The sequence below is a fragment of the Ochlerotatus camptorhynchus genome, unplaced genomic scaffold, assembly GCF_037179485.1.
Source record: "Ochlerotatus camptorhynchus isolate MF236.1 unplaced genomic scaffold, CSIRO-AGI_Acam_v1.1 ptg000085l, whole genome shotgun sequence".
In the NCBI taxonomy this organism is placed as follows: Eukaryota; Metazoa; Arthropoda; class Insecta; order Diptera; family Culicidae; genus Ochlerotatus; species Ochlerotatus camptorhynchus.
The window spans coordinates 2,782,718-2,794,487 of NW_027040575.1; positions in this window are offsets into that span (position 1 = coordinate 2,782,718).

An 11,770-nucleotide genomic window follows, 5' to 3' on the forward strand; every position below is an offset into this window, starting at 1 on the left:
ATACGGTCAAAATTTGGTCAAGGGAAAACGCGTGTAAATCGGTGAAATCGTTTATTTAAAAAATCAAATTAAATTTCTTTTTCAAGTTCAATTAGTATAAAATTCAGGAAAAATATTCAGTTAGGCTTCCGCTTTTCCAAATCCGAATTGCCGGGCCTTACGCTTGACCCCTGCCATCAGATTTTGTACAGCCACCTTGTCCACCTTCTTCGCCGCAGAAAGCCAGTTTGCCTTGAACTGCTGCTCGCCATTAGCAGTTTTTTTGGTCTTCTTTAGGTTCCGCTTGACAATAGCCCAGTATTTCTCAATTGGGCGGAGCTCTGGCGTGTTGGGAGGGTTCTTGTCCTTGGGAACCACCTGCACGTTGCTGGCGGCGTACCACTCCATGGCCTTTTTACCGTAATGGCAAGATGCCAAATCCGGCCAAAACAGTACGGAACAACCGTGTTTCTTCAGGAAAGGCAGCAGACGTTTATTCAAACACTCTTTCACGTAAATTTCTTGGTTGACAGTCCCGGAAGCTATGAAAATGCTGCTTTTCAAGCCACAGGTACAGATGGCTTGCCAAACCAGATATTTCTTTGCGAACTTTGACAGTTTCATGTGCTTGAAAACATCTGCTACCTTTCCCTTTCCTTTTGCCGTATAAAACTCCTGTCCCGGAAGCTGCTTGTAGTCGGCTTTGACGTAGGTTTCGTCGTCCATTACCACGCAGTCAAACTTTGTCAGCATCGTCGTGTACAGCCTCCGGGATCGCGCTTTGGCCGTCGTATTTTGTTTATCATCGCGATTTGGAGTCACTACCTTCTTGTAAGTCGATAGTCCGGCTCGTTTTTTGGCTCGATGCACGGTTGTAGACGATACACCCAGCTTATTTGCGGCATCTCGGAGAGAGAGGTTAGGGTTTCGCTTGAAACTACCGGCAACTCTCTTTGTCGTCTCAGCGGCTTCCGGTTTTCGATTTCCCCCCGATCCAGACTTCTTGGCTGTCGACAAACGTTCCCCAAACACTTTAATTACATTTGTAACGGTTGATTTGGCAACTTTTAGCGATTTTGCCAACTTTGCGTGCGAGTAGCTCGGATTTTCGCGATGCGCGAGCAAAATTTTGATACGCTGCTCTTCTTGCTTGGACGGCATTTTGACAACTAAAGAGTGAATTCCAAAATCAAAATAGGAGATACATTCTACACACACACCTTCAAAATGAGGGGTGTTCAGGTTTTTTAAATGCAAAATTGAAAGAAATACGTCAAGTTGATATTGACCAAATTTTGACCGTATCACCCTTTAATTACAAATTCTTACTACAAGCTGGGCGCACACTGAGTAGATAGAAAGAAGATTGATGGCTATTCTGAAGATTTCCTGCAAAAAGATGATGAGCGATGCAAGTAGATGCGACAAATAAAAGAAGATTTTTCGAAGATTGATTCGCAAGTATGAGATTTATTGAGCATCTAAACTTGAGATTTAGATGTGTCGCCCCCCTCGCTTTTATGTGCAGTTTCTAAAAATATAAGTTTATGCATGTAAACTTAAAATATGCTCAATTTGCCCCAGGTGGCGATCTTGCCCCGTCTACCCCTACTCCTGTACACTGATAAAACAGCAAAGATTTTATTTATGTGATTTCACACATTATTTCCATAAAACGCTCCACACATTAATATTTATAATCTACACATATATGTATGTCATTAGCTTTACATATGAGAAATTTGTGTACCGCACATAAACGTTACAGGTACTGGCATATAGCAAAAAAAAACTATGTGTGGGCACACATAAAAACAATCTCACCTTATGCCTGACCATGGAAGAACGAAGTGCAAAATTGAGAGGAGATTGAAAACGTTCCAAAACCAGTTCGCGAAAGTTGTGCTCGAATATTTGGATTAACCTGACTAGTTACTGTACGTTTTTGAGGGTAAATATGACAAAAATAAGTATAATTATATGTTTTACACAATGTTACATTATATGTGGGCGAAGAGTTTGAGTAAACATCGATAATTTAGGAAACAAAGGACGACTTGAAAAATATTCCAAGTCAGTTGGAGGTCAGCGCAGTAATGCAAATTAAATGTTCTGCCGAATAATCACTTGGAGGAAGATTCAATAAAACATCCCGCACTCTTTTAAGTTTCACATATTTTTATGACTTTTTTTTTTGATTTACTAACGATCCATGCGAAAAATATTCTCCGAACATTTTAATATAATGTAAACAAACAATTAGAAATATAAATTATCAAATGAAAACCATGTGCCATAAACCATATTATCCATCACAACCTGGTCTATACAAGGTGTGGAGATCTAGCCCTGACGTATGTGCTGGTAGAGGGAAAAATGTAAACTTTGCGGTAGACGATGGTGGCGACGTCATAACACTCGAAAGCAAATTTGCGAAATAAGAAGTAAAACAAATCCTAGATATTTTGCTAAATTCTATAATCCATAGTAAATTTCCTATGCAAGCGCCGATCGAAACAAACTTTATGACGTCACTACAAGGATAATTGAGTGAACGAAAGAAACGAATCGTGCGAAGCAGAATGAAGCCGGGTGAAAAACGAAGTGCACCAATACATTCAGGCCTACAATTCCACAGCTTGTATAGACCAGGTTGGTGTGATCACACATAAAATCTAATGAATGCTACATGAAAGCAGTTATATGTCACACACAGTACATAGTTATTTACAAAAATTTATCCCAACACTTCCAAAACTCAACTTATAATAGTCCCACATAAGTCTAGAACATACTTTTGTATGCCTAGTAGTAGTCACATAGTCACTATAAACGGAATTTTAATTTCCTGGTCAAACAAAGTGAAACATCTTGGACTAGTACTTCGCCAAAAATTTGATTTTAAAGATCTTGTTGCAAGCATTCAAGCCAAATGTAAGAAATATATAAAATGTTTGTATCCTCTTATAAACAGGAAATCAAAACTTTGCCTAAAGAAAAAAAACTTCTCCCTGCTACAGTACTACGAGGTACATAGAATTTCAAATATTGAGACTTTAGAACAACTGTCCAACAAAATAATTAACAATTTCAATTTCTGCAATTATTCCCCTCATACTTAGATGACATTTAGTTTTGTTTATTTTTATTTTAGATGACAATTGTTATACTGACATGCAGGTATGAAAACCTGTTTAAAATACTGAACTGCCAAAGCAGGAACAATGTAAACACACTTAGATATATATCATAACAATTAAGGCTGGTAAGTTACTGTAGAAACAACCAGATTAAAGTGAAATGAAATTAGAAATGTAACAAATAAAGAGTTAAAAAAACAGACAGCAGCAATGAGACACGGCAGAGAACGGTAGATGGACTCATAGGCTAATACCAACAATCAATACGAAACTAACGATTTTAAATTGGCTCACTACTTGACTAGCCTATTGGTCCCAAGCAAATCGACTAACGTACCCCATTCTAGTATAACTTCCAGTACTACACTATGTTTGTTTTGATTCGCTATGAAAGTTTGACAGATAAAATGAGGGGTTAGTGGATTTTCCTATGTTTTGAGGGGTGAATCGATTAACTTGGGACCGAAGATAGTACCAGAGCTGAGCCAAAAAGTTCACGGTAAGAAAAAAATACTCACAATTAAGTTTAAAAAAAACTCACCGTTGGGTTCTATCATTTGAGGTCTACCGTTGAGTGAATCAGAAAAGCGGCGATGGGTCAAATTTACTTATCTATTGAGTAATAATAGATGAACTCAAATTTAAGTTAATTTTCTGTTAATCATCGTTTAGCTCAAAACGTAGTATTTGTCATTATTGATTGAATTAGTACTTTCCGTAGTTGTTTAAAAGTCATGTTAGTATTGCGTAAAGTAATTTACGGAGAATAACCTGAAATATTTATCGATGCATTCCGTTCAACTAAAACACGCTGCGATTCAAAGTAAAAAAAAACTCAATTTTCAGTTAATAGTACTCAACCGTTATGGTTTCACCGTTGAGTACTTTTAACTTAATTTTGGATAAAAATCATAGCCACCTGCACTGCCATCGACGCTGTCATTTGTTTGTGCTCCATCGCCTCCGTTCCTGCTCAATTAGTCCTCGCATTAGTCTTCGTTAGTGTTTGGTACATATCCCGCATAAACATCAGAAACGCCTAATCACCAATTCAGGATATCATCCCAACTCTATGCGGTATGGTCGTACCATCTATGATATCGTTTATGTATGGTATCCGTAGGGGGTAGTGACAAAAAAAAGTTGCAACGAACACCGGTTGCATGCTAGTACGTTGGGTATTTTTTACCTATTCCATTCGATTGATCGTTAGGTCATTTTTACTCAATGGATTCTCCATCAGGATTACTCAAAATTACTGAGAATATGTGTCTTTTATATCTACCAAAATATATTGATAATTTATAATTTGATTGTGGTTCAATTTTGAAAATTAATTGATTTTTAAAATTATTAATAGGAGATTCTGTAGAGGGAATGTATTTTACGTATTCTCGTCAATCTAAGCAGCGTCCGAACTTCTATTAGCGATTTCTCAGCGTCACACACATACATGACAGGTTTGTTTGTTGACATTTATCTGCTGCTTGCTGTTCTACCAATTCCAATCGACAGAATTGATCAAAACGGGTTGAACATGTTTTTACAACGCTCCAAACTTCTCAGGTGAGAGTGACTAAATATTGTCGGCAGTCTCTTTTTCTTCGGCACCCTTTCCATTTGAACTGCGTGTTAACCAGCTGTTCTATTATCGGCAACTCGAAATCAGCCGTATTTTGTAGTATGTATATTTCATTTAAAGAAATATATGGTATAACAGGAATTCACAGTCGTAAAAATGTAATCAGATTTAAGCTGAAAAGGTAAGGAATCGGCTTAATACATTCAGCGAAGAGTTTTGATGGGAAAATACAGTGAAATAAACGTTTCAATTTCGGTTGCCGAAAACAGTCAATGGGTGCCGAAGCCATAATTTACCCTATCATCGTTATCTGCAGAATGGACTGTGGGCGTTACAGAATTTATTTGAACTCGGGATAATGCATCAGCAACTACGTTAGATTTACCTTTTTTGTAGAACATTTGATAATCATGCTCTTTAATATAAGCTTTCCAACGCTTCAGCTTAGCATTTACGTTTTTTGGAGAAAGTGCAAACGTTAGCGGCATATGATCTGTATAGATAATTATTTTTGCACCGTAAATAAAATTTCTGAACGAATTCAATGCCCAAACTATTGCTAATAACTCCTTTTCGTTAGTAGCATAGTTTTCTTCGGTTGATGATAAAGATTTTGAAATAAAAGATATCGGTCTTTCTCCTTCTATAGTTGATTGAGAAAGAACAGCACCTAATGCTTTATCAGAAGCATCGGTAGTCAAAATAAACTCTTTTGAAAAATCTGGAAATAGGGGAAATGTAGGGGATGTCGGCCTACATGTCCCTAATTTGGGCCCATACATAAATTCAGCAATCGACTAAATTTTCAATAGTGACCAAAAATATCAATTAGTACCATCCTAATGACGCGTTCATCTAGATAAAATTGATAAATAGCAGACTTTTAGCGATGGGCCCAAATTAGGGACATGTAAGCCGACATTACCTACATTTCCCCTATTAAAACATCTTCAGAAGATAAAATGTTTCGAATTGTATCAAAAGCCTGAACTGCTTCGTCGTTAAAATCTATTTTGAAATTTTTGGACTCATACTTTGAAATGCGGCGATGGCCATTCTCACCTCTTAAAAGGTTCGTCAAGGGTTTTGCAAGTTTTGCGTAATCCTTGATGAATCTTCGATAATACCCTGAAAGGCCAAACATTCGTAATTCTTTAAGATTCTTTGGTTGGGGAAATTTCTGGATAGCCTCAACTTTCTTGGGATTTGGTTTAAGTCCATTGTTACTGACGGTAAATCCTAAAAACTCAACTTCAGTTTTCATAAATTCAGATTTATCAGGCTGAATACGAAAATTAGCATTTTTCAAAGTATTAAATATTGTTTCTAGATTCTGTAAATGTTCTTCAAGGGTTTCTCCAAAGAAAATTTACGGTTTTATTTTTTCATGGCGTTTTCTAATTTCAGTGCAAGAAAGTGAAAGTGATCGGTTGGAAATGCATTCGAAAGTGTTTTCGTTTATCATAACCCTTTTCATCAGAACTTTTATTAGGCGATTGGCAATCTGGCCCGATGATTCTGATTGGAGGCAGGTGCAAGAGCTTCTTTGAAGATCCGACGGAATGTTGTGAAATGTTAAGCTAGAATTAGGAGATGCAACAGTCTTTCAAGATTGGCTTCACGTGCAAACCATCGTTCATTTGGTGAGTTCGTTCCTGTTTATTTTTTCACTTGTTTCGATACCATCTATCAGTTTTCTACAATTTTGTCTTGGACATCTTTTCGAAGAGCCCCGTTCATGCTGTAATTTGTCGAGCGCACAATTTTCACATGTTGAGATCGAGTGGGAACGTCAAGATAGTCATCCAAGTGCTTTTGTTTCTGGTTTTAGACGTTTGATGTCTTCAGTGATGTTTTTGTAATTTAAAGTTCCCTTTATCTGTGATCATGGTGGGTCTGAAGAGTTTTTGTTGAGCACGCTGAGGCTGGAATTGCATATCCCCTCCCCATGGACATGGAGGTTGACGGTACTGAAGCAAAGGGTTATGTTTAATTTCTTTATATTTGCAACGATGATGATTTCCTATAGTGACACATATCACATCTTAATGCTTCAGTATGCCTCAAACGATTAATTCTTGGTTGTTAATAGAACTTCCTTGATGAAATCGGCTGCTTCATGCAGACTGAGCAATTCTGATTATAGTATCAGATTTGTTCTGTATACAGAGGAATTGGGAGGGCTTATTAGAAACATCTCACCAATAAAGTAATGATCTACTAGTAAATTTTGCATATCATTTTATTAATATTTTATTTTATTTAACCATATTATTTGTGTTACAGTCAATTAGCATTAGCATATGATACAAGAGATTTAATATTACTTGCTCGTTTTTGCGTAAAATAATCAATATTTATTTTACTTGTAATTACCTTTGAAAGTTTTTTTTTTCAAGTTTTTTTTGTGATCTGAAAATTTTCCCATTTTGGTTAGAAGTTTCGAAGCTAACGCATGTCCGCAGGCCCAATAGAAAGATAGGCAGAAAAAGTGTATCATGAAGAATGATTGTATGCAGGGTTGCTTCCACTCACTTGCCATAGATGAGTGATTTTCGGAGTTTTGAATTCGTTAGATGTTGTAATGGAGATTTGTGATATTGGATGCGGGAGGAGGTTGGAGGGCGGGTGTTTGACGCATAGAGCCTGTCAATTTCGATTTCAGAGTGCCGCAGTCGGCGGTTTTTTGATTCGTGAGCGCAAGTGGATTTGGCGGGTTTTGTGTCGGACGCTTGCTTTTTGGCCTCTTCTTGTGTCTAACATGTGCAGAGTATCATTATAGCGTCTAATGGTTTTAAAATTCCTGGTTGCGTTAAATATATTTGTGAGAATATCTTTTTGAGATTTTAGTAGTCACGTTTTGTTTGTAGTTTATATTTTATTTCTTTCATGTAATTATCGTAAATAATAGTTATTCAATAAAGATAGTTCATCCATATATGCGTACTTTGACGCGAAGCGCTGTGGATTATGAGGTGCTCGATGACCCTGGAGGGATCGATTTTGCTTACTGAGCAGAAAATCATGGGTTTAATCCCAAGCTCTCCGTCATGACTCTTAAAATTCATGATCACTAAACAAAATGAATATGTTCTTTCGATAGCCGGCTATCGAGAGCTTAAATAAACAAAAAATAAACAATACATACTTTTGGTTGCATCGCCAACTTGAGGTGAATCCTAACCGAATACCCTACCCAACCCTCCAACTTCGTAGCACTTATGAGTGTGTTGCTAAGTCGGTGGCCTCTCGTTAAGTAAGTACTACATCAACATTTCCTTCCATATCCCTAGTTATGGTAAAAATAGGCGTGGCCGGGAATAGCGACAGTCATGCTTCTGTTTCTCTTGTTTAGATTGAATCCAATGTTTACTCCCCAGCATTATTCCTGAAAGTAGTCTAACTGAGAATTTCAGAAGAAACGTGAGTGTCGCTAGTATCCCATCTACGAAGTATATCATAACAACGCTAACGCTAACGCTAACGCTATGTTCTTCAAGGGTTTCTCCAAATATTATTATGTCATCTATATAGACATAACATATTTTTCCAATATGTTCACGAAGAACGTCATCCATGGCACGTTGAAAAATTCCTGGAGCATTTTTCAGAAAAAGCAGTTTTCTCTATGTATTTTTCTGTCATAGGTACTTGATGAAAGCCTGACGCTAAATCTAAGGTTGTGAAATACTTACTTTTACCTAAATTTGCAAGTACTGTTGATGTGTCTGGAATAGGGTATTTATCACTGATGGTTTTACTGTTTAGCTTGCGATAATCAATAACCATACGATACTTTCTTTCATTAGATGCATCCATTTTCTTTCGCACAATCCATATTGGAGAATTGAATGGTGATTTTGACGGTCGGATAATTCCATCATTCAGTAGCTTTGTAATCTGCTTTTCGACTTCTTCTTTGAGTGCTTGTGGATAGGGGTAAGTTTTGGAATATACTGGGTTGTTATCTGTTGTCCTAATTTCAGCTTTTACTCTTGTTGTGAATTGTAGTTTTTCATCTGCTGGCTGGAATAAATCTTGATATGTTAGTAATACATTTTTCAAAAGTTGTTTTTCAATTGGTTGTAAATGATTATCTCTTACTTGAATTTTATTTACCTGTTGTAGCTGATATTGTAATAACGGTATCACGTGTTGTTTATTCAAAATTAATTTGTCACAAGATGTATCAATGACTGCGTTTAATTCCTTCAATGTATCATGTCCAATGATTGCATCAAAGCTTTTCAATTTATCCATATGAAAAAAATTAACTTCAATATCAGAATATGGCTTGAAAAATTTTGCTCTTGAATATTTAGTAATATGAATATCTTCACCCACGGAAGAAACTGAGAATGGTTTCTTAACGTTATGGGATATTTTGACATATTTTGGATGAATAAAATTTTTATTTGATCCAGTATCTATAAGAATTTTTAAAGGATCAGTAACATTACCATAGAAAAGAAAATATAGTAATGTTGAATCTAGTCTAAAAAATTAAGTTCTGCAAATTCTTCTTCTTCTTCTTCATTACAAAGGGTTTCTTGAGTTTCAATTGCTTTAATGTATCGTTCAAATGAAGTTTCATTCCCATTTTCAACATACGGTTGCTAATAATAGTTGTCAATTTGGGTTTCTGTTACTCCATGATTTTCTTCGGATTGATCAGGTAGTTGTTCCTGGGTACTTATATTGAATTGTCTTGGTCTCTTCAAAGGAGGACCTGCTGGACGATTTCCGTAATTTATTTGTCGGGATTTAAGTGATGTATCTACTTCCATCGGAACGGGTTTATCTAAAGTTTTCTGGAAAGGATTTCTTTGTGGAAAATGTGGAATTTGTTGTGGATAGCTATTATATGGCACATTTCTCGGTGGTAGTATAGGAGGTAATGTGTATCTATGTTGGTATTGAGGAGGTATGTATTTGGGCTGTAGCATTCTTGGTTGCAATTGACTTATGGGAATTCGTGGAATGTGTATAGGTTTTGGAGGTAATTTTGAAGGTTGTGGTATTTGATTTCGTGGTCCAAATGTTTCTTCGTAAATTTTTGGTCTTGCCAAACTTTTACGGAACTCCATGTTTTGGAATGTTATACAGTATGCATATGCTGTTGGTAATGAATCAACATTAGCATTCTTTAGGAATTTTCCAACTTCTCCATCTAAACCTCTGATGAAAGCATCAACGGCCTTTCGATTATATAATGATATAATGATGAGAAAACTGCACACAATTTGAGATTAATGAGAGAATCTTATTAATTTCATTATAAAATTCATCCATCGATCTTCCTTTCTGGCAACTATTAGAAAGCTGGTAATCTAATGTTCCTAAATCTCTCTTCTCTCCGTAATATGTCACCAATGTTCTCTTGATCAGGTTCCAATTCATGTTCACATTAGATGATACTAAAGCATCGTTTGCTTCACCTCTGATTTTTCGCCTGATTGTTTTACATATTACATGAAACTTATTTCCTTTATCCACTGAACTATTTTGATCTGGCTGGTATAATTTAACCAAAACTTCAGCATCTCGGAGCCATACGTTCAACTCACTAGGATCACCTGTGAAAATTGGGAGATCCTTTACGAGATCCGGATTTTTTTCTATGGAATCTGGATTTACAGGTATGCCATTAACATCTGTTAAATACAATGGTGGATCTGAAATGTCTGTTTCAGCTGAGGGTGCAGAAGCAACCTCCAGAGCCGCAATGCGATTCAGAATTTCAGCCAACTGGTTTTGATCCATGTTGATATTAATTCTTGAAAATTGTGCAATTAAAGCTTCAATTTTTACAAAAAAAAATTCACAAATATTTTAGCTCTTCACTTTACACTTGAAGAATTCACTTTCATTTACACTTCACTTTCACTTTGATTGATTTATACTTATTATACTTTTCTTACAGAACTACTTCAATACGCGAAACTTAAATGCTAGTTTTGAAACTCACTTGACTGAATTGAAACAAATTTCACTTTATAATTTCTTTTATATTTTTCACTTTCTGTGATATATTTTGTTCTTTCTGTGTCAATACTTACAAATAAATTCCAAACATCATATGGCAATGCCGTACAATCAACAATCAATACGAAACTAACGATTTTAAATTGGCTCACTACTTGACTAGCCTATTGGTCCCAAGTAAATTGACTAACGTAGCCCATTCTAGTATAAATTCCAGTACTACACTATGTTTGTTTTGATTCGCTATGAAAGTTTGACAGATAAAATGAGGGGTTAGTGGATTTTCCTATGTTTCGAGGGGTGAATCGATTAGCTTGGGACCGAAGAAAGTACCAGAGCTGAGCCAAAAAGTTGAGCTCGTTTCTTCAGGATCTTCTGGTCTTAGAGTTACCTCTATGGTACAATTGCGGGATTTGTAGCCTCAACTCCTTGAGCCTCTGACGGAAAGGATGATGAAGAGCGGGATCGCGTGCTTGGTGATTGAATCCTATTAACTCCCTTTGGTGTTACCAGCAACTGCCGGGTGCAGCGAGACAAGCTGGTTTGGAACCGGATGCGTCTTCCAATTGATTCCGGTGTGGCGGCAAGTTCCTTTCTCTCCGCACGAATCATCTAACGGTCGTGGTTACTCAGGGGCCAACTACTCCACACGGCTGCTATGTAGCGGTCACAATTGGCTTCAGATAATTTCGGATAAAAATTATCAAGATGTCACGAACTCTAACGTGGTGCACTTCTTGACTTGTCTCTTCCGAACTTTTCCTAATTGCGCTTAACCGGTCCCTATTTCGGGCGCCAGTTAAGAATTTCCTTCCACTAATTTGGAAAAAAAAATCTTTTAGGAGCTTTAACTCCGTATTTATTCACTGATAACTTAAGACTAATTACATTTTTATTCTTATGCTACCAAGAAGGTTCTCTATCTGATGAATGCGTAGTATGTTTATGTTTACGCTCCGGTGCTGGCTGTTTTAGGGTGGTCACAAGCTCTCGTTGGGATGTGATGATATCAGCAACTGATTATGATTGTTTATCTGTTGCATCCGGCGGTTCGGCATGAGAAGTAAACACTTCGATCGTTCGA